The sequence below is a fragment of the Gorilla gorilla genome, chromosome 14 (genome assembly GCF_029281585.2).
Source record: "Gorilla gorilla gorilla isolate KB3781 chromosome 14, NHGRI_mGorGor1-v2.1_pri, whole genome shotgun sequence".
In the NCBI taxonomy this organism is placed as follows: Eukaryota; Metazoa; Chordata; class Mammalia; order Primates; family Hominidae; genus Gorilla; species Gorilla gorilla.
Genome location: NC_073238.2, coordinates 36,337,107 through 36,362,911, shown reverse-complemented (window position 1 = coordinate 36,362,911; position 25,805 = coordinate 36,337,107). Strand labels below are relative to the sequence as shown.

The 25,805-nt window shown below is 43.2% G+C and overlaps 1 long non-coding RNA gene across 1 annotated transcript in view; it reads right to left on the bottom strand.

Moving 5' to 3' along the window:
- LOC129526330 (uncharacterized) overlaps positions 1 to 24,911 on the bottom strand; it is a 235,927-nt gene extending 211,016 nt beyond the window's left edge. Inside the window, exons 1-3 of the long non-coding RNA XR_010130499.1 lie at positions 24,404 to 24,911; positions 1,614 to 1,871; positions 727 to 803 (exon numbers count right to left, since the gene is read on the bottom strand). This is a non-coding gene — a long non-coding RNA (uncharacterized lncRNA). The remainder of the gene's footprint in view (positions 1 to 726; positions 804 to 1,613; positions 1,872 to 24,403) is intronic.
- Between the last annotated feature and the right edge of the window lie 894 nt (positions 24,912 to 25,805).

The window sequence follows — 25,805 nt, the reverse complement described above, 5'->3', positions numbered from 1 at the left end:
ATTTGCACATGCAGAATGAATAGAGATTAGGAGCAATTATGGTTTTTGTTTTGCTTTTAATGGCCCATGCAACCCTGAAATTTGCTCATGAAATCTACAGCTAATACTGTAGTATTGCCTGTCTCATCTGTCGAGTGCCATATTTCATGGCTTCCAAATGCCATTTCTGGTATTTTCTTTCAACTTCAATCTAAAGCTTTACTTTTCATGTGCTTTAAGTGCTGGGCACCAAGGCTAAGAATTAAAATATCCCAGGGCTTTGAGAAAGGGAGTGCTAAGCGATCCCCCAGTAAGTTCCCTTGCCCACCCAAGATCCTGCTCATTTCAAAAAACAAAGGCAAGCAGCAGAGAGAGGAGGAGTTGGAAGCACATTCCTGGGATTTAATAGTGACGCCTTGCACAGGGGATGGAGTCCTGGCAGGCTGTTATCTTTGTCTGCCTTGTCAGACCAGGAGGGGAAGGGCCTCCAAAGAATCTATTTCACTGACATAGAAATGGCAGCTGGTGCTATTTCACTTTAAATAAATGTTTGGTACTAGCGCTGTCTATATAATCTCCCCTACAGCTAAAGCCTCGCCAGAACAAAAGGCACAACAAAAAAAATTAGGTGCATGCCCAAGTGTCCTGAAGTGGGAAGGTGTCAGACATTTCCTGGTCCAGGCCTTCCACCCCCACCCTCACCCTGGCTCCTTCCCCAGGGGGCACGTGGTCAGGTCAATTGCCCACCTTGTTTCTCCATGAACAAACGAGGATTGTTCCGTCTGCTCGTGGTCAGCATGCGAGCCTCCCTGCACAGGCAGATTCTGTGACATAGGAACAAATAAGTGGCTGGGGAGTGAGTCATAAATAACCGATGTCGAGGTACATTGGTGTGAGTGGAGGCATGCTTACACTCGGGCTACAACGCTGGCACCACGGGAGTGTGCCGGACTCCAACCACAGCCCTGGTTTTCTCTTAATTTACATAAAGATCATCTGCCACCCCCAACAAAACCACAAAACCTAAAGTAATATTAGTCCTCAAATAATTAACTGGTGGGAGATTAGGAAATGATAAAAAGAGCAGGTGAAATTTAAATTCCACAGAGCAATGTATCAAATCTATACACACGCATATGTATTTGGTTCTAGCACTAGTGCATATTTTATATATATAGACACACATATATATATATACAGACATATACACACATTTTTAAATTTACACACATGGATATTTGTATGTATACACATATACGAACTTTTAAAAATATATGTATACACCCATATGTATACCCATATAGGTGTATTCATTTTTTAATTTTAGAGACATTTTTCAAGTTCCTAAAATATGTAGGACTGATGAAGATAACATAATGTTAGACAAGTGGTCTCTACTCTCAAGTATGCAACCTGTCAAGTAAATCTAATTGATATGCCTGAATATACTCATTAATAAGTACAATAATACTAGCTACCACTAGTGGAATCCTCCTCCACGTTGGACGTCACACTATGGCCTAATCTACTTTATAGTTAATTCTTCATACCAACCTTCCAAGGAATATTTCACTTCCATTATCTATGAAATGAAAATAACAAAATAGTAAGTTAGCTCCAGGAGACACACTAACCTCCTCAAGGCCCAGGTGCATGTTGAGCCCAATCTGTCTGTCTGTGAAGTCTGTGCTCCTTTTTCTCTGCTGCGCAGATAACTGTGACACAAGATGAGGCACGCGATGACGGCCACGGGGAAGTTTCAAGGAAAAGCCACGGGGCCTCGGTGGACACAAGAGAGAACGGGAAGCATCATGGGAGAAGTGGCACTGGCGCTGGACTTTAGTCGTGTCATGGAAAATCTGCCCATCGTTACAGAACTGAAAACTAGAATTCTGTTGAGAAATAAGCCCTGAGGCTGGTCATTATTTAAATGATAATGCAACCAGTGAAACACGTCATCAAAACACGTGCTTCAACCCAGAGTATTCCCCGCTTAGCAGACCAGGCATTTCCAGCCAGGGCGTTTCACTGAGGCCCAACTTCCCACCTTCGTGCCTGCCGATGGCTCAAATGGTAAGTGGGCAAACCCTGAGTGCCACATGCCCTCATCTGGGAGGCTTCCACAGCCTCCACACGCGGTGCCCAAACACATGTGTGCTTCACACGAACAAGAAGCGAAGACATTCAGTTAATCATCGGAGTGTTCCCCAACAAGAAATCACCAGTGCTGGGCAGCCCAAGCATCTGCACGGTACCTTGAAAGCCCCGGCATCTCAGTGACAGAATCAAAACAGAGATAAGCACAGGCAGCATGGGTTGCCAGAATCTCAGGGTTAAAATCCTGGTTGCACTACCAGTCATGTGGCCTTGGGCGAATGTTAGCCTCCTTTGAACTTTTTAAAAATATAAAATAGTGACAATAACAGCACTTACCTCAAAGATTCCTTGTGAGGTCTAAATGAGATACTGTATGGTTTACCACATTACCTAAAATCCTGGCACATAGTAAATGCTCAGCAAACATTATCATGACCAGTACAGTTAGTTAGGAACAAGACAGGGCCCCCAGTGCCTGGTCAGGAACACTTCCCTACATCTTCTCTGGCTATTAGCTTTCCTTTACTTAGCAACATCTCAGAAAGTGTGGAAAGAAGAATATTCTAAGTTGTATGATTAAAACCCTTTCTCCTAAGTAAGTTTAAATTTTGAATTTCCATTAAGCTTTAAACTTTTTATGCATCTTCATTTGCAAACATCTCCTCTAGGAGCCTCTGCCAAGTCCAGGCCAGTCCACATTTGCCCGGAAAATAGGCCAGGTTGCAAATGTGAGTCATGACAGCAAAGCTGATAGCCACAGATGACAGAAGCCTTGAGAAATGATGCCTCTGCTTGGTCTGCAGCAGAGCCTAACCAGCTCCATGCAGCTCCCTGGGCCTGGGATGCCCCCTGTGTAAAATGACGCAGAACTGGAAGGTGTCTATGGATTCTTCAACGTCAAAATTTGTACGTTCATGTGACAAGGCTGCAGCCAAAAAAATATTCTCAGTTCTTCTTCCAACATGGAACGAATAAGTGACTGCATAAAACATCAGTCTTCTAGACTATGATTGCCACTTTAGAAATAATGAGAGAGAAACTGAGGCACCACAGATGATGTCAACCGTTTGTGGTCACTTGTGGATTGCTAAGCAGTCAAGAAACTGAAGTAGCTACTGTTTAGTGTCCCAGTCCTGTTTTCTCTCCACTCCTTCCCAATGAGAAAGGTCTTATTTCAAAGCACAATTTGGTTTCATGCTGGCCAGTTCTTCACAAACCATCGAGGTAATGTTTATTCAACCTCACACTTTAGCGACTATTTATAAGCAGTGTTTACAAGTTCCAGAGATTGCCCCAGCAGTTATTAATGCTATGCAAATCAAAAGCCGTCTAAATTTGTTAATCTAGACAAAACACAGGGGCAACTCCAAACCAACGTGTGATATTCTGTCTCTGGGTTTATTCAAGTGTAATGCACCTTTAATGTCAACTTAGATTTTTCAACTCTTCACCAGACTCGCAGTAATTATAGTCAACAGGAAAGTCGAACTCAGCCAAAGAGGCAAGGCAACAGGAAATTGTGGGGAAATTTTAAAAACAAAACCAAAACAGAGACAAAAACCCCTGTCAATTTTAAGAACAGTTTATAAAAAAATAAAACTTGCCCTTATGTAATGAACTAAGAAGAACGTGAGGTGGTGTGTTAGGTGCAATTGTCAATGCCCCTTTGGCTGTGAGAGTCAGTGCCATCCTGGGCTAGAACCAGCACCTGCCAGAGTTGGGTCCACAATCTCCACAGAGCAGAGCGTGAGATCCAATCATCAGCCTATTTTTGGCTGCACAGTTAATGATCTGTTGGTACCCACACTTTTCACTTTGTCACAACAACTGGGGCCTGCAGCTGAAGCACAGCTGGCCTCTCATTCTCCCAGCCCTATAATTTAGTTTAACAGCTTTAGGGACAAGAGGAAATGGCGGAGTGCCCTGGAGCCCCCACACTGGCTTCAAAAATTAGTTCCTTACCATGCTGTATATATACTCACAAGTATTTTAGGCTAACAATGTAGGCAGGTCAGGCCCAGACGGGTGCACGGCACTGTTCACTCTGTGCTGCCGGCAGGGTAGCTCGGTGTGGGGAGGGGAGAGAGGCATGATGAGTGATATGTGTGAGTCCCTGCGTGCATGTGCGTGTGTGAGAGAGGAGAGCATGCCTCCATGGGGGAGTGTGAGTATGTGTGATGCCTCAAAAACTGTGGGAGGCCTTTTTGACAAACACGCATGAGTTCTGCCCTCACACCTACGTTGAAAAGCAGCATTTCTCCCACACTCAGCAGATGCCTTGCAGGCTATTGTGGCTGCCTGGTGGGGGAGACCCAGCCCTGCAGGTGAGTTAGTTCAGCTTCTCAATCTCACTCTGGAATTTTATAAATGCCCCAGGGGGGTTGGCAGAAGGAAAAGGGCTTCTGTGAAATGGTGAGGCATTTCCCAGAGCCTCTGATCCCTCACTCCTGAAAGCATCTCTGCTGACCACCATTCATCCCTCTGAGATGGAGAAGTTCTGGGCCTTAGGGAGTCTTCCCATGACATGGATGGAGGTCTGTCCCTGACCCAAGGCTGGGAAACAAAGGGCAGTGAGAATAGAGCCAAGGAACCTGTGGAGCAGTGGCATAGAGGTGGAGCCCGGGCAGCTGGCAGGACTGAGGTTTGGGAAGCAGGGAAAGGCGTGAAGTGGCTGTCCGGGGAGACTTCCAAGGGCTCTGGGGCAGTTTCACGGCATCGTGTGCCATGTGACTTCTCCCTCCCACTTACTCCTCAGCAATGCCTGGTGGGTTTGGAGTTGGCCTTCATGGGAGGATACAGGCAGAAGGCATGCCCAGGCTGCGAGCAGAAAGCTGGGTCTGCAGGCAGCGGTGGGGCAGGAAGGTATGGAGGTTCAGGGCACCAGGAGCCCTGCTTTGACCTCCATCAGTGGCATGATTCCTTCCCCCATTCACCAGGCAAGGACATGGGGCACATGGAGCCACAGCAGCACCTGGAAATCTAAAATCCCCCAACCCTAGCAGTTTATACTTTGGCAGAGATCACTGACATGAAGCAGCTCAGCAAATAATTTTTCAGTTACAAATGCAGGGTTCACATTCTCTCCTCCTAGGTCATTATTCTTTTCCTTTTTACCCTTTCAGTCCCACCCATCTACAAACATACCATAATTTCTAACATTCTTCCTAAAATTCCTCTTTGATTGCACATCTCCCTGTAGTCTTCCTAATGTTTCTCACTCCCCTTCACAGCCAAGCTATTCATGAGAGTTGTCTCTGGCTGCTATCTTCACCATCTCTCCTCCCGTGCCTCATTGACTGCCCCTAATCATTCTATCTCCTCCAGGACTCACTCCAAGCTTCTCTTTTAAGCTCACCGAAGATATCCACAGTGCTTCGTCTCAGCGCTGAGCTTTTCCACCTGCACCTGCAGTGTCTGGGCACGCATGATGTGGTGCTGAAGACCAATAACCCTGAGACTAGATGGTTCAGATTCAAACCCCAGCTCCAGTGCTTGTGAGCTATGTGAATGGACAAGTTTATTTACCTCTGGGCCTGACTTCCCATTTGCAAAGCAGAGATAATAAAACAAAATACCTCATAGGGATTATGAGGATGTAACGAGTTAATATACATACAAGACTCAGAAGAGTGATGGGCACATTGTAAATACTATGTACATGATGGTACTAATTAATAGTAGTGGGTCACTTCCTCATTCTTCCTGTGGTTTCCAGGACACCAGACCTACCTGGTTTTCCTCCGAGTTATTCTTCAGTCCCTTTGCTGGTCCACTATCATCTCCCGAGTCTAAAGAACTCAGGTGTCCCAGAGCTCAGCCACTGAACATTTAGCCTCCTGAGACTTCCTCTAGTCTCCTTTCTTCAGATGCCATCTGTAGGTGACAACTCCCAATTTCCAGCCTGAAGTTTCCAACCCTAAACTCAAGGTCATGCATAAATTGCCTACTGGATATCTACACCTCTGCGTTTCACAGGCATATCAAACTCAAATTTCTTGGCTGTTCTGGAGCTCATCAGGCATGACCTCTCCCTCAGGCCTCTGCCTGGAATGCTCTTCCCCTCCTACCTGCATGGGTTCTTCCTTCCCCTCCTTCAAGTCTCTGCCTATGCATCGACCTTCTGAATGAAGCTTTCTCTGATCAACCCACGAAAATGGAAGACTCCCCCAACTCCATTCACACCTGTTGGCCTCCCCTGCCTTTTTCCTCCACAGTACTTATCAGCTCCAGATATACTAAATATCATATTTATGTATTTGCTACATGTTGCGTATCCCTTATCCAAACTGCCTCGGACCAGAAGTGCTTGCAATTTCAGATTTAGGAATATTTGCATACACATAAATGAGACATTTTGGGAAAGGAACTTAAGTCTAAACACAAAGTTCATTTGTTTCATATATATCTTCATATTAAAATATGTTTAATATTTTGTGTGTAAAACAAAGTTTGTGTTAAGTAATTCCGTGCGGAGTTTTCCACCTGCGACACTGGCACTCAAAAAGCTTGATTTTGGAGCCTTTGAGATTTTGGATTTTCAGATGAATGCTCAACCCGTTTTCTGCCTTCCTCATCGGACTATAAGCTCCAAGAGGAGGAGATTCTTACTCTGTCATTTCACTGCTCTATGCCTAGCGCCTTGAACACCCTCTTAGTATACAGTTAAATGCTGAGCAAGTATTTACTGAATAAATTTTAAATAGAATGAACAAATTGAAAATATGGGCCCATTTTCTCCTAGTATGGTATGAGAATCTGTATCGAGGATCATACTTGACCATGGAGCAAACAAGTCTTCCCAAGGCAGTGACAGCAAAACAAAAATGGAAAGAAGTTAATCATACCAGGTAGCCAGGCCAGATAAGGCAAAAGCATCTGGACAAAGACCACATCCTCCTACGGCCCCACTGCAATGCTTGATTGAGGAGTGATGGAAGATCTTGCTGTGGGATCTCAGGTTACAAAGACAGAGAGTCAGGTAGACAGGTTGGTGAGGAAAAGATCACACCCAGCCCATCGGCCTCAGAAGGCTTCACCTTAAACTCAATGCGAAGCCCAATGGCCTTGATCATGGTAGAGAATACCACCAGATGTGGCAAGGCTGCTGCAGGGAGGAGACGCTGCCAGGGATGTTGGAACTGGTTTACCCACCATTGAAGGTACCTGGCCAGGAGATGTGGCTCTGGACAGTGAAAGACAGGTTTAAAAATTATTGGGAGGCAGAATCAAGAAATATTTTTCACTGATTGCATATGAGTGGAAAGGGAGAGTGAAGTAAAGAATAGCTCCCAGGACTTTTGCATTAGCTAATGGGTAAAAGGTGAAGCTATTGTGAAGAAAGGTGATGAATAAATGGGTTGGGGGATGGGATAATATTACACTTCAGTCTGGACCTAAAGCCTGAAAGATTTATTTCACCAGTGTAAATGCTTCCATCTAGTTATATGCTCTTCCCCACATAGAATTCATTTTCTTCATTCTCAGGATACTTGCTTATGCCAAGCTTTCTACTCCAAATGCCATTCCTGGTTCCTTTCTATTGTCCACTGTCCTTTAAAACCCAGCTTACACATTCAATGCCCAGATCTTGGTTCCTCACACCATTCTCTAATAAAAGAAACTGCAGCTCCTTGGAAATATGGCTGATTCTAAGGCTGGAACAGGAAATATGCAAGAAGGGCCTGGAGCATCTCTTAGTACCTGTAAGTAAGGAAGTGCCCAGAAACACACACAGTGATGAGTGCGTATGTCACAGGGAGCAGGAGTCCACTGAGTGGGCTCCCAGGTCCAAAGCTGGAAAAATTTGAGCAACCAAATAAATAATGTAGCATTGAAACATAACTAAAAGTATAGCATATATATCCACGAGCCCATACTGATATAAATAAATGACCGAATTAACAAATAAATAAATGAGAGAAAAGCAGAATCTTCCGTGCAGAAAAATTCCAAATAATTTATGTAAACAGTCTGTCCTCAGGGAGGTGGAGCATCACACCCGATCCCTTAAGTATGAGCTGGGCAGAGTGACTCCTTCTAAAGAATACAGAAAAGAAAACGGGGAAATTAGAGTTACTTAACAGTGGAGAAACCTGACAAACTACCTCAACCAGGTGATCAAGGTCAGTATCAACAATGATAAAACATGTTGATAGTACGGACCCTTGATATGTGCTGAGAGGGGCATTTCAACTCTGTGGTCTTCCAAAACCCCATCATACCAGTTCTATCACGAGAAAAACCTCAGACAAATCCAAACTGAGAGACATTCTGCAATGCACATAACCAGCACTCTTCGAAACTGTCAAGGCCATCAAAAGCAGGGGGAGTGCCTGTAATCCTAGCACTTTGGGAGGCTGAGGTGGGCGGATCACAAGGTCAGGAGATCGAGACCATCCTGGCTAACACAGGGAAACACCGTCTCTACTAAAAAATACAAAAAATTAGCCAGGTGTGGTGGCGGGCACCTGTAGTCCCAGCTACTTGGGAGGCTGAGACAGGAGAATGGTGTGAATCCAGGAGGCGGAGCTTGCAGTGAGCCAAGATCATGCCACTGCACTCCAGCCTGGGCGACAGAGCAAGACTATGCCGGAAAAAAAAAAAAAAAAAAGCAGGGAGAGTTTGAGAAACTATCACAGCCCAGAGGAGCCTAAAGCGACGTGATGACTAAATGTTAACGTGGTCTCCTGGATGGGATTCTGGAATGGAAAAAGGACATTATGGCAAAACTAATGCAGTCCAATAAAGAAGGGACTTGAGTTGATAAAAATGACTTGGTGACAAATGTACCCCAGTAATGCAAATGGTTAACTGTAAGGGACTTCTGTGGCATATGGGAACTCTGCACTATCTTTACAACCTTTCTGTAAGCCTAAAACTATTGTGAAATTAAAAGTTTATCTGATGGGGGACAAGCTCATATCCCACCCCTCCAGAAAGTCTTTCTCACTCTTCACTTCTCACAGGGAAGCCTATGCCTCCTCCTTGCACGTAGGCACTAAGTCTGCAAAGCTTATTCTCACTGGCATTGTGTTGCATTTAAGTGGTCCCTCACTGTGTGCAGGTCTGTGGGTTCTATCTTTCCTACTGAAGGACAGACTTCCTAAAAGCAATGGTGCAGCCCTATCTGTCCTGGGTTTGTATCCATGGCAGCAGTCCAGGGCTTCTATGCAGTGGACACTTACACATCGGCCTTGAAAAAGTCACTTCTTCCTCTTCTTTAGAAGTAGAACAGACATAAATGACACTGACCTAGACTAGGAGGTTTTCTTAGAAGTAATGAACTACAGAATGGTTTTATAAATTATTGCACATAAACAACTAAACACTATACGGAAGACATAGAAAATAATAGATGTCCGTTGTGGCTACTACTACAACACGGTTGGCCTTTCATCTCCCCTTTGTCTCCCCAAAGACACAGACTTCTGCCATCCAACAAAAGCTCTCATCCCTGCATCCAATCAATGGCCAAGTCCTATCAATTCTGCTTCTTAAATATCCCTTGCATGCGCCCATTTCTCTCCACCCCCATGGTCAACACAGTCATCTAAGGCAATGGCATCTCTGGCTAAAACATGAGCATTTGGGGCTCTGGTTTGTCTTCCTGCAAACTCTCTCATCCTGTCCACAATAATTTTTCCATGATCTTTTTAATACGACCATCTTATTATGGAATTCCCATGCTAAAACCCTTCTGTGTCCAATCCAGCTTCAAAATCCTTTCCAGGGCCACAAGGGTCTGTGCCTCTCTGGCCCCAGCCCTACTGCTCATCTTCTCTTCAATCACTGTGATCCAACCTATTGGCCTCTTGCCACCTCTGCCATGTTTTTTTTCTTTTTTTTTTTTGTCCAGTCTCAGGGCCATTGTAGATGCATAGATGCTGTTTCCTTTGCCTAGAAATCCTTCCACCCTCTTGTCCACCACCCTGTTTTTGCCTGAGCAATTTCAATTCTTTCTCCAGATCATGAATACAAATAACCTCCTCAGGGAGCTATTTCCTGAGGAAGTAATATGTATTCAACCCAACTTGGTCCATGTGCAGGGGCATACTGTGAACGCACTTTGGGAAAGCAAAGGAAGACCCATTCGCCATATGTTTAACGTGACCCCATGCAGGACAGAAAGCTCCACATCACTATTATCTGCCCCTCTGTCCCTAGAACCAGCCTAGCAACTGGCTAGAGCAGGGACTCTGTGAACATGAGCAGACTGTTGGATGAAGGGATCGATCCACTGATTCCTCTGTCTCCCTTCCAAGCACAGCGCAGCATTCCTGACATTCTTCCTGGTTCTCCTCTTTCATAATGCTTCTATTCCCCCTTTGACATGAATGACCAATGACACAAATGTCAAAAGTCTCTTTCCAGAGCACCTGGGGGAGTCTTTGAGGATGTTTGATTCACCTCATTTGTCTCTACTGAATTTTTACCAGGTGGGAGTATTTTCCATCTTTATCACAGTGATTTGTTCATCATCATACAAATTATGATAGGGAACCACATCAAACATGACTCAAAACAAGGAAACAAAATATATTTTGCACAGCTAGTTCATCAAGATTGAAGCCAAACAATATTCACTGTGCATAAAAGGCACATCGAGCCTTAACTTGGTCCCTTTTAAGAGGATGACACAATTTCTGGGGTAGTAGAGACATTAGGAAAGATCATATGACGCTTTAGTGAAAATGTCCTTTTGGTTTTTCCTCAGCCTGTCCAAGCTCCCATGATTCACTGAGGAAACGGCCTTATTAAGGAATAATAGGTTATGTGGTCCCCTCAGTTGAGAAAAAGTTTCTGCAAGTTAATTACTCTTTCTGGGCCTCTGACCTATTTGAATCTGGCCAAAATGCCTGAAGAGGGTTTTCTTCACACGTCTGACTTAGCATCAGTGAGAAAGAACTGGGACCTTCTCAAATAAGATGTCCTCATAAGAATTTCTACAACCCTGCCTTTGTGGTCTGTCGCTTCCAATAAAAAGAAGGTTATGCTGGGCTGGGCATCTCATGATCAGTGAGAACCACTCTAAGAATCAGCCAGTCCAATAAATGTGGGTTTGGAGTGTGCATGGTGCTCATACATGTGTGTGCATGTGTATGTCTGTGTATGTGTGTTTATGCCTGTGTGCACGCATGTGCATGTGTCTATGCATATGTGTGTGTGCGTGTGTGAATTATGTCAGTCACACAACTGTTTTCAAAGAAAGAGGTGACTCTGTTCTCACAGCACCTCACCTTTTCTTCCAAAAAGCTGTTGGAGGGGTTTTAAGTTAATTCCACCCTTCAGCTCTTAAGTCAGAACACAACTCTATCTACATCTTGTTTTTAAAAGATCAGTGAACTCTTTGACATTGTCTGCAATTTGTGTGTGTTTGTCCATTTACACATTGTTCAGGAGAGGGGGTCAAAAGTTTACCTCAGTTTCCTTTTTAAAAATTTTATGGGTACATAGCAGGGTCTTTATTTACGGGGTACACGGAATATTTTGATACAGGCATGCAATGCATAATAACCACATCAGGGTAAATGAGTTATCATCACCTCAAGCATTTATCCTTTCTTTGTGTTACAAACGATCCAATTATACTCTTTTAGTTAGTTATAAATGTATGATAAATTATTGCTGACTGCTGGTACCCTGCTGTGCTACCAAACACTAGATCTTCTTTATTCTACCTAACTGTATTTTTGTACCCATTAACCACCCCCCTCCCCCTCCCACTACCCTTCCCAGTTCCTGGGATCTGTCATTCTACTCTCTCAGACTCTTAAAAAGGTCAGTCTGATTTAAATAAAAGGAAGAAAAAGTAGAAGAAGCCCAACCTCTGGTCGTAGACTGACCTAGATAGCCAGTTTCACTAGACCTCGTACAGGGGAGTAGTTCCTCACCCAGAGGACATGGTGGGCATCCATATATGATGCATGCAAAGGCACAAACAGAACACTTGTCAAATGACAGATACTCTATAGATACTGTGATGTTTATACACTTTAGTGCACCCCCAAAGGCACCCATCCTCCTCTTTCCAGACTGGAGATGAAGCCGGCGAGGCAATTCTCCCAACCACGGCTCTGGCACCAGCTTCTGCGGCCTGTTGCATGTGGATGTGCCATAGACCCATCAATTGGAAGACAAGGATGTGTTCCCAGCACCTTTCATTTCAGAGGTATGGGTATGAGGAGAATGTCCTCCAGCGACCAAAGTGCAGAGAGAGACTTCAGTAAGAAAATCCGTTTGCTACAAGGCAAAGTATTATCCGACCTCTCCTGGGGGTGTTATCATAAGGTCAACACAGAGAGCCCCTGGAAAATTACAGTGCATTCAGGATTTCCCAATTTACCACAGGCCTTCAGAGCCACATTTGGCAACAGCCTATTTCCAATGTATTGAAAGAGAGGTAGAGACCTCAGCTCTGACCTAATTACAGCCCTTCTGTTTGTCTCCTCATCAGAGTGTGAGCACCCTGGCGGGAGGGGCCGTCCTCCTCAGCATCTTAGTCCATCTCCAGGTGGGCCAGGTGGCCTGTGGTTACAAACTTGTTGGGTATTTTGCTGTGGCTGAATTGCCTATGATTTGGGTTTTCACTTAGAATATCATATGAAAATCACCCGAACCTATCTAGCTAGCTAGCTAGCTAGCTATCTTTAGAGACACCTCATTCTGCCGCCCAAGCTGAAGGGCAGTGATGCAATCATAGCTCGCTGCAGCTTTGAACTGCTGGGTTCAAGCGATCCTCCTGCCTCAGTCTTCCAAGTAGCTAGGACTACAGGCACGTGCCACCATACCCAGATAATTTTTCAAATTTTGTAGAAATGGCGTCTTGCTATGTTGCCCAGGCTGGTCTCAAATTCCTGGCCTCAAGTGAGCCTCCAGCCTCAGCCTCCTAAAGAGCTGAGATTACAAGGGTGAGCCACCATGCCTGACTAATGCATACCCATCGTGTGCGGAATAACACTGTGATTCTTTCCTTCAAGGCATCTACTGAATGTTAATGTGCACGTTTGAAAGCTATCTGTGGTAGGCTGTACACTATTTCCTCACAATTTTCCCTTCTCTCTCACCTCTGCCATGCTTCACTTTCACCCCAGAATAGGCATCCCTGCTCTGCTGATGTTGAACTTGGCCATGTGGCCGTTTTTGGACAATGGAAAGTGATGGCTGGGCCAGTTCCAAGCAAGAGCCATAGGAGGATCCCCTGTTGCCAATGATCCTACCCCACACCCACCCCTACCATGAGAACTCACCTCGTCTAAGGGCTGCTTCCTCAGCCCGAGTTTCAAGACAAGACCCACGCAGAGAAGCCCTGAACCAACAGCAGGAGCCTGCAGCGAGTGCAGCCTTGCCCAGCTGAGTTGTCACTGACCCACAGGCCCAACTGTGAGCAATCAATGCTTGTTGTTTTCAGCCAATGAGACATTGGGTTGTATGTTACATACCACTATTTGACAGAAACCTGGGTGTTTAACTCAAGGCCTGCTTTGGTGATCTCCTCTCTCAACTGACTGCCAGACCACTCATGAAGCATTCTATCATGCACTGTTTGCAATTATAAGTTATCATCTTATGCATCATGTTTTCCCAGCAGGACTGGGAACCCCAGAACCCAGGAAGTGTGTCCTCTGCTTGTTTGCATCTCCTACTCTTCCCACCGTATTACCTCTAATATATGATAATTTAAAAGTTTTCATTAATAACTGATATTTCTTCAATGTTCTGTAATGATTATTCACGACTAGCCACTGTAGCATATTACATTATAATCAAACACAAATGGAGTTGGAAGATGTCCTTTATAACTACTAACATTTGAGCCGGGTGTGGTGGCTCACGCCTGTAATCCCAGCACTTTGGGAGGTCGAGGCGGGTGGACCACGAGATCAAGAGATCGAGACCATCCTGGCCAACATGGTGAAACCAAGCCTCTACTAAACATACAAAAACTAGCTGGGCGTGGTGGCACTTGCCTATAGTCCCAACTACTCAGGAGGCTGAGGCAGGAGTATTGCTTGAACCCGGGAGGTGGAGGTTGCAGTGAGCCGAGATCGTGCCACTGCATTCCAGCCCAGCTGCAGGTGAGACTACGTCTCAAAAACAAAACAAAAAAACAAAAACGAAACAAAAATAACTACTAACATTTATTGTTGACTTACTAAAAACTGTTCTAAGCACTTCGCCTTAACCCACTTAGTCCTTTCAGCAGCCAAATGAGGGAGAGACTATGAGTTCCCAAGTTCACACTACGAGCCAGTGGTGCAGCCAAGATAATTCAGGTCATCTGGCCCCGGATCACATGATCCTAGCTAAATGAGAGGACAGTGAATCCTGCTGGTATCCTCTCCCCGGTCACACTGGTTACTCAGCCTAGCCAGCTTCTTAGCTGGGGCGCTGCCAGTGTCATATGCAGCCCGTTCTGTTGCTGGACACAACAGTTGTAAGAAAGATCTTCTCAATGTTGCAAAATCTGGTGCTTCTACTCCTTTGAGCCAATGCAGAGTACATCTTCCTCAAGCAGCCCATCAAATGACCGCAGGCTCTGAGGACACCCCTGACAAAGCCTCCAAGCCAGAAGAGGTAACCAGCCCTTTCCTGTGGTGGCCCTTTCATGCCACATCCTCTCATCCCTGATCTTCACAACACACAGCCTTGCCTATACTGTTTACAAAAGTGCTTTAAAATGAGGAAAGCTTGAACAAAAATACAGACGCTGTGATTATTGATAGAATGGACACTCGACAAATGCTAGTTGAACTGAATTAGTCACACCCACTGAGAAATGGTTGAGATATCTAAAAACATTGTTTCTTGAAATCTTTATTTCTTTATTGAATTTCAGGGAAGGAAAGCACCAGACACATCGTCCTGAGATCTGTGATTCTGGAGTGTGCGACAGAAGCTTTTGACAAAGAGGTGAAAGCAGTTAGTTAAAACCTGGCCCAACAAGTGGAAGAACAAGTGATACACTCTAGGAACGGTCACCACAAGGGATAACCTACACGAGGAACCTCCCTCGAGAGAACCCAGAAGAAGCTCTCACCAGAACACCAGCAGGAGAGCCACAGTTCAGAGGGCAACCGCTTCAGACCCATGCCCTCGCTGTAAGTAGGCCTCGGTCTATCTCAGTGGCTGATGGTGATACCAAGTTCATGCTCAGTTTTTAAAAGCTAACAAAAATATATATAAAAGCTCTCCTCAAATAAATGCATATTGTCCTCTAAATACACAAAGATCATTTCATTTTTATTTTAAGCTTTTATTTTAGGTTCAAGGGTACATGTGCACATTTGTTATATAGGTCAACTGTGCCACAGGGGTTTGTTGTACAGATTTTGTCACCTAGGTACTAACTAAGCCTACTATCCAATAGTTATTTTTTCTGCTCCTCTCCCTCCTCCCAGCCTCCACCCCCAGGTAGACCCCAGTGTCTGCTGTTCGCCTCTATACATCTATGTGTTCTCATCATTTGGCTCCCACTTTAAGTGAGCATATGCGGTATTCGGTTTTCTGTTCCTGCATTAGTTTGCTAAGCATAATGACCTCCAGCTCCGAAGATCATTTTCATGACTTTTTTCCTGTCTCTAGGGAAATCCGCGTGTTCTTGTTTGAAATACTTCCTCCTTACAAAGAAATAGGGTATGTGGCTCGGTGGTCAGACATGTTCTTCGGAGCCAGACCACCAAGGATACTAGTTCTGGATCTTCCCCCATGAGGTAAGGTCCTGGGCAAGTTAGGAAAGTGCTCTCGGTCTCAAGACTCCTCATGACTAAAAAGGAGATGACAATACCACCTATATTGCAGGACTCTCCCAATGATTCAATGAAGTAAAGCAATTAACATGATACCCATCCATGGATATAGCTATCACTATAGCCAATGCTTCTAGATTAGATCAATAGATGAGGAGGGTGGATCCTTGTAGTCAAGGTACTTTTTACTACTAAGCAAGCAAAGGTTAATAATGTCATATAGCTTGTTTTCATATTACGCATATGGAAATAGCAGAGCTTTCCCTCTCCACACTGTGAATAGACTCATGGGCCTCAGTGCTCTGAGGGCCTCAGCTTTTATTTAGAAAGCTAAGTTGTCTGCTGGCAAACTTTCAAGCTCCATTTCTTCATGCTTGACAGGCCACAAACCAGCTCCATGAGCCGGAGAGAAGCTGCAATTAATAAGCAAGTCAAGGCACTCTCTCTCCTAAACATGCCATGCTCATATCTTACTGGAAAGAGAAGTGACCCTTCAGGAAGAATATGACTTAGTGATTGAGTGTCTCCATTTGATGGGCACAACAGGGTTGAAGAAAATGTAGTAAAACTCAATTAGCATTAATGCTTAGGAACCGGGTAAGTGGGTTGGTTTGCTTCCATTTTCTGCCCCCTGTGGCAGTCTTTTTTCCTTATGCCCTCCTTCTTGGCCTTGCTTTTTCCTTATATTCTTTCAATATTTTCTGAGTGTCTACCACCTGCCTAAGTATGGAAATTTCAAAGGTGAAAGGGTCCCAGCCTTTGCCTTCAGGAAGGTCACACTGCAGTGAGGAAAACAAGACACTTCCAGAGAAAAATCGCAAAACCACAGAGAAGTGCAGCACTAAAGACAAACAGACAACGTGGGACTCCTCTCTGGATATGAGAAGTTTACAGTGTAGGAGACATGAGAGTAAAGCTCGGTTTTCCAGGAAAGGCATTCTTTCCATCTTTATTGGATTCAAGTTTTAAAACTATATACTGGATTTCTCTCCTGACTTAATTTTTCCTAAAGTAAAACAAACATAATGCAAGCGAGTCTTCATGGGCTGCTTGAGACTCATACAGTACAAATAAAATTGTATTTTACAGTAAAACAAAGGCAGATGTTTGGGAAGGCTGTCTACCTCAATTGTTAATAAAAGAAACTTATGTTATCCATCATGTTTTGTGTGATTTGTCTGTTTCTTCTAAGCATTAAGGGAGGGGCAATTTGAGTGAGGTGAGAAGTTTGGTGAGCTAGATTTTAAGTGGCCCCCAACCCAGGGAAACATACACCATGTGCTCCAGGCTTGGTGGGGATGGTGCGTGGATGAGAGCAGACAGGTGCATCCACACCTCAGGTGCACCCTACTCAGCTTCTCCAGCACTTGGGAGCACCCCCAGTTTGGTGCAGTGAAAAGGATGTCTGGCTTTGGTTTCAGAACACTTTCACCTCAAATTCCAGCTCTGGTGTTTGCAATCTCTATTACTACTGGCAAACTCTAACCTTTCAATTCCTCATCTGCCAAATGGACATGGTGAGGCCATGCTGTAATGCAGGTGTGATGGCTAAGTAAGGTGACCCGGCCGCCATTCTCAAGGGAGAACATGCCATGAGCCAAGCTTCTAGAGCTCACGAATGTGTATGCCTCCCCCCATTTCAAGTCTGTGAGATGCACAGGTACTGCTCTTTTTCTCATCCTACCTATAAGAAAACTCAGTCTTTTTTTTTTGAGACAGGATCTCACTCTGTCACCCAGGCTGGAGTGCAATGGCACAATCACAGCTCACTGTAGCCTTGAATTCCTGGACTTAAGTAATCCTCTCACCTCAGCTTCCTGAACAGCTGTAACTACATGCAGGCACCACCATACCCAGCTAATTTTTGTATTTTTTGTAGAGACAGGGTTTTGCGTGTTGTCCAGGATGGTCTCGAACTCCTGGGCTCAAGTGATCCACCCGCCTTGGCCTCCCAAAGTACTGGGATTACAGGCACGAACCACCATGCGTGGCAGAAAACTAAATCTTGACAAGATCAGACAAGTCACCTAAGATCAAATAGATAGTGATGGCGGAACTGAGACTCAATCCCCAGGCTTAGCTGACTTCAAAGACAGGGAGTAGAAGAACTCAACAATATCTCTGGAATTTGCGGTTGATACCATTAAAAGCAAGTCTGAACACAGAATGTGATGGCTAATTTTGTGTGTCAACCTGGCTAGGCTACACTGCCCAACTGTTCGGTCAAGCACTAGGTTAGATATTGCTGTGAAGGTATTTCTTAGATGTGATTAACATTTACAAAATACTATTGCCAGGAGCAGTGACTCACTCCTGTAATCCCAGCTACTGAGGAGAAAGAGGTGGGAGGATCACTTGAGCTCAGGAGGTCAAGGCTGCAGTGAGCTGTCATCAGGCCACTGAACTCCAGCCTGGGTGACAGAGCAAGACCCTCTTAAAAACAAACAAAAATACCATAAATGTACTTAAAGTCAACTTTGAGAAAAGCAGATGACCCTTCATAATGTGAGTGGGCTTCATCTACTCAATTGAAGATCTTAAGAGTAAAGACTGAGGTTTCCAGGGCAAGAAAGAGTTCTTCCACAAAATTACAACCTAGAAATCATGCCTGAGTGGAGAGCCTGCCTGTAACCCCGCAGATTTCAGGTTCAAGATTGCATCATCAGCTCTTATTGGAGCTTCCAGCCTGCTGAACTGCCCTATGGATTTCAGACTTGCAGCCCCCCGTGATCACATGAGCCAGTTCTTTAAAATAAATATCCTCTCCCCTTCTCTCTGTCCCTGTCTCTCTCTCTCTCTCTCTCTCTCTCTCTCTCTCTCTCTCTCTCATAGATAGATACGTTGATAGTATTGGTTCTGTTTCTCTGGAAGGCATAGACTGAAAATACGATGTGCCGAGTATGAATCTAAAACAGCTAAGATGGCCAAACTGGAACACCTTCTAGTTGTAATGAGGTGGCGCTGGAACTTCACTAAGAGGTCAAGAATACATATACACCCAAATTTGAGATTAGCCTTCATGGTCATACATCTGAAGCCAAGGGGAGAAGGAAAACCCTAAAGAAGAAAGTTCAGGGACGGGCATGAAATGTATGAGGCAGGTCTTTGGTAGCCCTTTATTTTGGGTGTGGGAGAAGAAAATAGAGACAGAAGAGCTGTGCAGAGGAATCAGTAACAACGAATACAGTGGGAGGGAGGAGGATGCAGAAGCAGACTGAAGCTGAGTAGGCCTGGGGCTTGGAGAGGCTGGTCAGATGACTGGGGCTTGGCTTGGAGATCAGAGACAGTGCGAAGAAAGCACACATAGAAGCGGCAGCAACACCAGTGCAGGTGTGAGTGAGGAGAGAAGAAGGGAGAGCTGTTTTATCTTAATGTTTTAGTATACCGTCAGTCCTTCAACATCCTGGGAGACAGAGGCACCAACCCCACAACACAGTTGAATATCCACGTATAACTTTTGATTCCAAAAATGTAATTACTCACAGCCTACTGTTGAACGGAAGCCTTACTAGCAACATAAACCGTGGATGGAGACATATTTTCCATGTTTTATGTATTATATGTTGTATTCTTACAATAAAGTAAGCTAGAGCAAAGAAAATGTTAAGAAAATCATGAGGAAGAGAAAATATATTTTCTATTCATTGAGTGGAAATGGATCATCCTGAAGATCTTCATCCTTGTGATCTTTGTGTTGAGTGGGCTGACAGGGAGGAGGAGGAGGGGTAGGCCTTGCTCTCTCAGGGGTGGCAGAGGTAGATGAAAATACATGTGTAAGTAAGTGACCTGCAAAGTTTAAACACACATTGCTCAAGGGTCATTTGTACTATTAAAAGACTTACAGTAACATGAAACGCAATTCCTTTATCACAAGCTGGTTACCAAAGCTGAGTTTCACCTTTTTGTAACAAAATTACTAGGACACAAACCTCTGCCAGCTCCTACCAGGACCCCTGGCTGCTTCCAAGCTCCCCACCATGACACCTGCCTTGGGCTCCTCTGCCACATCCTGGCCTCCCTGGCTTCTCTGCCTCTGCCTACTGATTTTTTTTAAATAATCAGGAGGGCTTTCTGCTTAGCTCTTGACTGACCTCCACAAAGCAAGAAGCAGGGTGACTCCCCAAGTATCATCATGCCTTGAACAAGAGCAAGCTAATTTGAGAATTTGTTTTCGAACATCTAAGGCCAGTGGTGTTTTTTTTTTTTCCCAAGAGTTAATCCCCTTACATCCAATTCCAAATTGTGAGTAACTGTGCTCATTCTTTTTCTTAACCATACTGTTAGTATTTTTATTCTCCCTTAAAAATGCAAATACCTGTTTTTTTCTCCTTTTTACTGATGTCCCCTTGTTCATTCTAAATCACCCCACACATTTATCTCCCTATCAAGTTTCCCAGAATCAGGATCTCTTACCTATGTCATGTAAACCTCTAATTTCAGCCCATCTTCCTCCACTCATTGGTCCCCATTGGTTCCTGAATAAAGTTTACATTCACCTGCCTGGTATTCAAGGGCTCCATGATCTCACCTTATTCTACATATTCTAATCTTCTACTGGAGTCCTACTGGTCTGTGTCCTCCCTCCAAAGTCTCTATTGCAGCCATTTCACTCAAGCTCCTGCTTTTGATGGAATTATCATTCTTGATCTTCACTGATTCCTCCAATAATCAGTCATTCAATAAGTAAGTCTAGTACTTGAAGTTAAGCTGATAATATATATATATATAAGAGGCACACGCCTATTTAGAAACACACCAGATAACTGACTCTCTTCTTTCCCCTTGTTCCCAGTAACGCTGTCATTTCTTTTTCTGCTTCCTTCTCCTACCTTATCTGTACAATGTAGCATGACATCCTCCAAAGTGTCTCAAGAGAATCTTGATGCTTTATCATACTGTCGACACCAAAGGTCACATGGCCATTGCAATGTCAAGGATTTGGTAAGAAAGCAGAGCTTCAGGATAGAGTCAGTCAGGAGAGTCAGTGAGATAAGACAAGAATTCACTCCACAAGCACCCACCAACCCCATCCTGTCCCCCCAAAAGAAAAAAAAAGAAAAACAGAAAAACAAAAAACATTCACAGTAATTTTTGGTACTTTCATAAGTGTTGAAGCAAAGAACATTATATTACATTACATGGGTAGAAAAAGCCTGTTTCCTAGAACCTGTATTATCTCTATAGTGGGCAAACTCATTCTGAGTAATGAATGAATGGGTTTTGACCATATCTGAAAAATAGGATTTAAAACCAGAAAATATTGAATGATATAAAATCAAATTCAGAAATATCCCTATCCATTATATCCTTACAACCAAGGCATGTTTTCTTAAGAATCACCAAACATGGAAATATACATGTTTCAAATCAACACAATATTACACAGAAGTTCCATTTGGTCATTATTATACTCCTGAAGCTCCTCATTCTGTCTCTGAAAAATTCCAACTACAATACAAAGCAACACCAGCCAGTCGTGAGCAAAGGACTTTCAGAGACTGTTACTCAGTTGTTTTCCATAACAGAAAGGCATTTCTATGAAATATTCAAGATTTCACAAGGACAATCCAGTTCCTTAGCATTAACACAAAAACTGAAAGGATAAAGATTAGTATGGTCCCCACCAAATGATGGCACAAAAATCAGAAAGCACTCTATACTAAAATAGTAAGCAAAGCCTTTCCATAGCTTGTAACATGGATAGCTAACCCAAAACGTCTTCATTATAAAACACCCAGAAATGCTAGATAAAATCAACATTCTTTTAAAATATATAGTGAGATCACAAAACATGATAAATGTTTAGGCAACAAATAATAAGTACACACTAGAAACAGATAGACACGTGAGCTGATAGACACAGCAGCAGATATGGTTGGGCTATCATTCTTGCTAATAAAGGAGGTTGGGGCTGAAGATTTAATGCCCACATGGGTACAGAAGAGTTCTTGAACCTAAGGGAGGCAAGACATTGAAACTGAAAATGCTTCATAAAGGAGAATTCTCAGGGAGGGAACAAAAAGACAGACTAGAAAAATGCATGCATGATCAGAAAAAGAAAACAAGAATGCTCATCTCTTGGTACAGGAAAAAAACAGTGGCCTTTGAGAATTTGTATGATGGGCTCACACTTCATTTGACTTTGAGGTTGGAATTTATAACAGTTGCATAGTAAGAAATTCCAGACCAAGAAATTAACATAAATTGTGATTCAGTGACATTCTTGAATGATTTGGCAGAAGCAAATGGAAAAAAAAAAATCTTTCAGAAGGCATCCAGGCACATTCCCTCTGTACATAAGTTCGAAATCAGAAATAGCAAAGGTGTATAAAAATAATTTGCTGTAATCAGCAGACATCTAAGAATGTGATTAGACTCCCAAAACTTCAGATACCAGAAGATTCAGATAGAGGCTGAAAGAAGAGTATATTTTTAAATATTAAAGAAAAAATTTAAACATAAAGATTAAAATACAATAAAATAAATCTCAGAGGTTTGAAAATTAATCAAAAGTAACTTCTAAAAATTAAATATATAATCATTAAAATTAAAAATTCAAAGAAAGTCTGATACAGTAGATTAGACACAGCAGAAATGACTTAGTTAACTGAAAAAATAAGATTAAATGACATTCCAAAACACATATTGGAAAAGTAAATATAGAAAAATGAGAAATTTCCATTTTTGATAGGATCTCCCACTGAACATAAAGAAAAATGCTGCATAAAATAATTTTAAAGTATATAACGTTTAATTGATTTGGAGATGGAAAAATGTAAGCCTGCTTAAGAAAGCCCAAAAAATTTGAAGCAATAGAAGAGATACAGAGAAGTATGAGTCCCGACAGCTGAATTAAACTTAATGCAACTACAAAACACAATTTCATTATGGGTTTAGGGGCCAGAAGAAAAATTACAAGGGCACAACAGAGGTGGAATCTAATCCAAGACCACCTATATAAAAACAGAACTCTAAACAGTTAAATTCCCAGATTATAAATCAACCATAAATGTTGCACACACCCCCAGCACCCCTCTTAAGGAATACTAAAAAATATCTGTAGCAAAATGGCACCGAATGGAGAGAAAAAAGTATTTTCCCTGACAATTTGTAATCACAAGCTAAGTATAATGCAAGTTTGTTGCCCTAACTGAATGAGTTAAAAGACCTCAAATTTAAAAATGTAGATGGTAATTCTAGGTCAGTAGTGTCCACAAACCTAGCAAAAGTAAATGCAAATTTTCTTTGGAAAAATATACAGTCATCTCATTTTCAAGTAATTTCCAGTTAAATTTCAAGTAATATGAACTCAGTGAAACATCACAAAATACTTAAGAAAAACAAGGGAAGTATGAGCAAGTGCCAACAGAAATAACAGATAGCAGAATCAGATCCACAGTGGCTTTAATCATTAGAATTACCACACACAAACAAATATAAGTCATATTTAAGATTCTCAATAAAATAAGAAATGGAAAAATGAGCAAAAAGCAAAAAATTTTCATTAGACAAAAAGAACTTGTGGAAATAATCTAATTAAAATTAGAAACTCAATAAATGGATTTAATAGAGGCTTTGATTCCACTGAAGACAAAATTAGTGAACTAGAAAATAGAGATGAAACAATTTCTAGAAGAGAGCACAGTATTTCGTTTTTTTTATTTTATGATGTTTTGGCATCTTAGAGTGGGAGCCTGCCAGCTTGGGAGAGACTGCAGCTTCCAGGGCTAATTACTAGAGATAATAAACAAGTCACCTGTGAACATATCTTTTATCTACAAACCAACCAATCCCAACTTCATACCCCCAGCTTTCTCCTTTAACTCTCACAATCCAAGCCAATATTTTCCCTGCCCAAAATCAATGTGGCCAATGACCAGACAATTACAGACAGCCGCTATGCCCTAAATCCTGCCAGAATTACTCAAACTAGCCAAGTTTACTCTGCCCTGCCTTGACTTTCCCACAGAAACTCCAAAAAAAGGCTATGGCCTGTGCTTCTCTTTCACTCCTACCCTGCCTCCTGACCAGCTCTGGGGCTGCCCCATGTGTTTCTGCATAGCAAGCAATGCCTCTCACTTCTAGGAAACTGAGTAATAAACTTTTCTTCCCAGTGGCACTGACTGCTCCATGTCCTCACTCTGTCACCTCTACACATTAAAATCCTGTGGATACATTTTAACATAAGCACAGATACCAAAACATAAATATGGTAAAAAGAGTTTAAGACACATGACAGACGGTATGAGAGGTTCCAACATCTATCTATTTGGAATTCATAAGGCGAAAATAAGAGAAAGCAAATATGAAAAAACAATAGCTGAGAATTTTCCAACCAAAACTATTAAAGGACCCTAATTCTTATGATCAAGGAGCCCAAGAATCCTAGAAAATAAATGGCTAAACACACAGGAAAACCACCAAATATCAATGATTAAATGAACATTTCTAAAAGCAGTCAGAAAAAAGAGAGAGATCATTTACAATAGAACAACCCTATCTTGACCTTTCAGCAGTAACTATAGAAAGAAGAGGAAAAAGGGGTGTGAATCGTATTGTCAAAGTGAAACAGGAAAAGTTACCTTGTCCTACTCCCATGGCGTGCAATGGGGGTGTGACTTGCTTCTCCAGTGCCCCGCTGCTCAAACCTCTACGGGAGCATACAGACGGGCAGGCTGTGGAGCTCCGACGCCCTCCGCAGTGTGGGTGAATCTTACCCACGTGGGCTTAGAGAATGAGTGCAAGGTTTTGAGTACAAGTAGTTCTCAGCCGATAAAGGCGCCAGAAGAGAGATGGCTTTCCCCCGAAGTCTGGCCGCTTGGCGGCCCAGGAGCTCCTCCGACTGCCCCAACCAAACTCCTCCACGTTGCACTGGGGTCAGCTCTCAGCTGACCTGCCAGCATGCCTAGTGCGTAGCTAGCGTTCTTCTGCAGGTCAGGCCACTCGTGCGTTCCTTCGCGGATACACTCCTCTCTACATCCAGTCACTTCCGTCTGTGCCTAGCGACGGTCTTGGGCTTTTAAAGGCACATTATAGGGGCGTGGCAAGCCAGGGCGGTCTTGGGAAATGCAGGAAATGCCTGAATTGCCTGTCCTCACCTAGGTCCGTGGGGGTAGAGCCCTAGCTAGGGACCACGCCCTACTCTACCCAGCACTTCCCTTCCCCCCACCCCATATCATTTAAAGGGACCAGGCTCTTTCCCTCACAGCACTTTCCTTACGTATCAAAAGTGCTCAAAGAATTTGTCGGCCAGGCACAGTGGCTCATGCCTGTAATCCTAGCACTTTGGGAGGCCGAGGTGGGTGGACGACTTCAGGTCAGGAGTTCGACACCAGCCTGGCCAACATGGCAAAACTCTGTCTCTAGTAAAAATACAAAAATTAGCCAGGCGTGGTGGCGGCCACCTGTAATCCCAATTACTTGGGAGGCTGAAGCAGGAGAATCGCTTGAACCTGGGGGACAGAGGTTGCAGTGAGCCGGAGAGGTTGCAGTGAGCCGAGATCGCACCACTCACTCCAGCCTGGGCATAAGAGTGAAACTCCATCTCTGAAAAAAAAAAAAAAAAAAGAATATGATTGTCAACATAGAACTGCATACTCAGTAAAAATATCTTTTAAGAATGGGGCAAAGTATTTTCAGAAAAACAAAATGTGAGAGTTTGCTATCAATGGGTACTCACTGAAGGAAATTTTAAGGGCAGAATAAAAGTAATCCCAGATGGAAAAAAAAAAGTGTTGAGCAAAGAAAGTGGTAAGTAAAGCTTAAAAGCTTTGTGCTTTAAAAAAAGATTATTTTTCTTTCTTTCCTCTTTCCTTCTTTCTTTCCTCTTTCTTTCTTCTTTCCTTCCTTTCTTCCCTTCTTTGGCCTTTCTTAGCCTCAAAGCATATAATCTCAGAGGGTGTTTGAGGTTATTTTCTATGATTCTTTTACTATTCATGAGGAGGACAAAACTACTGAGTAACATTAACTCTTTAAGATATTATG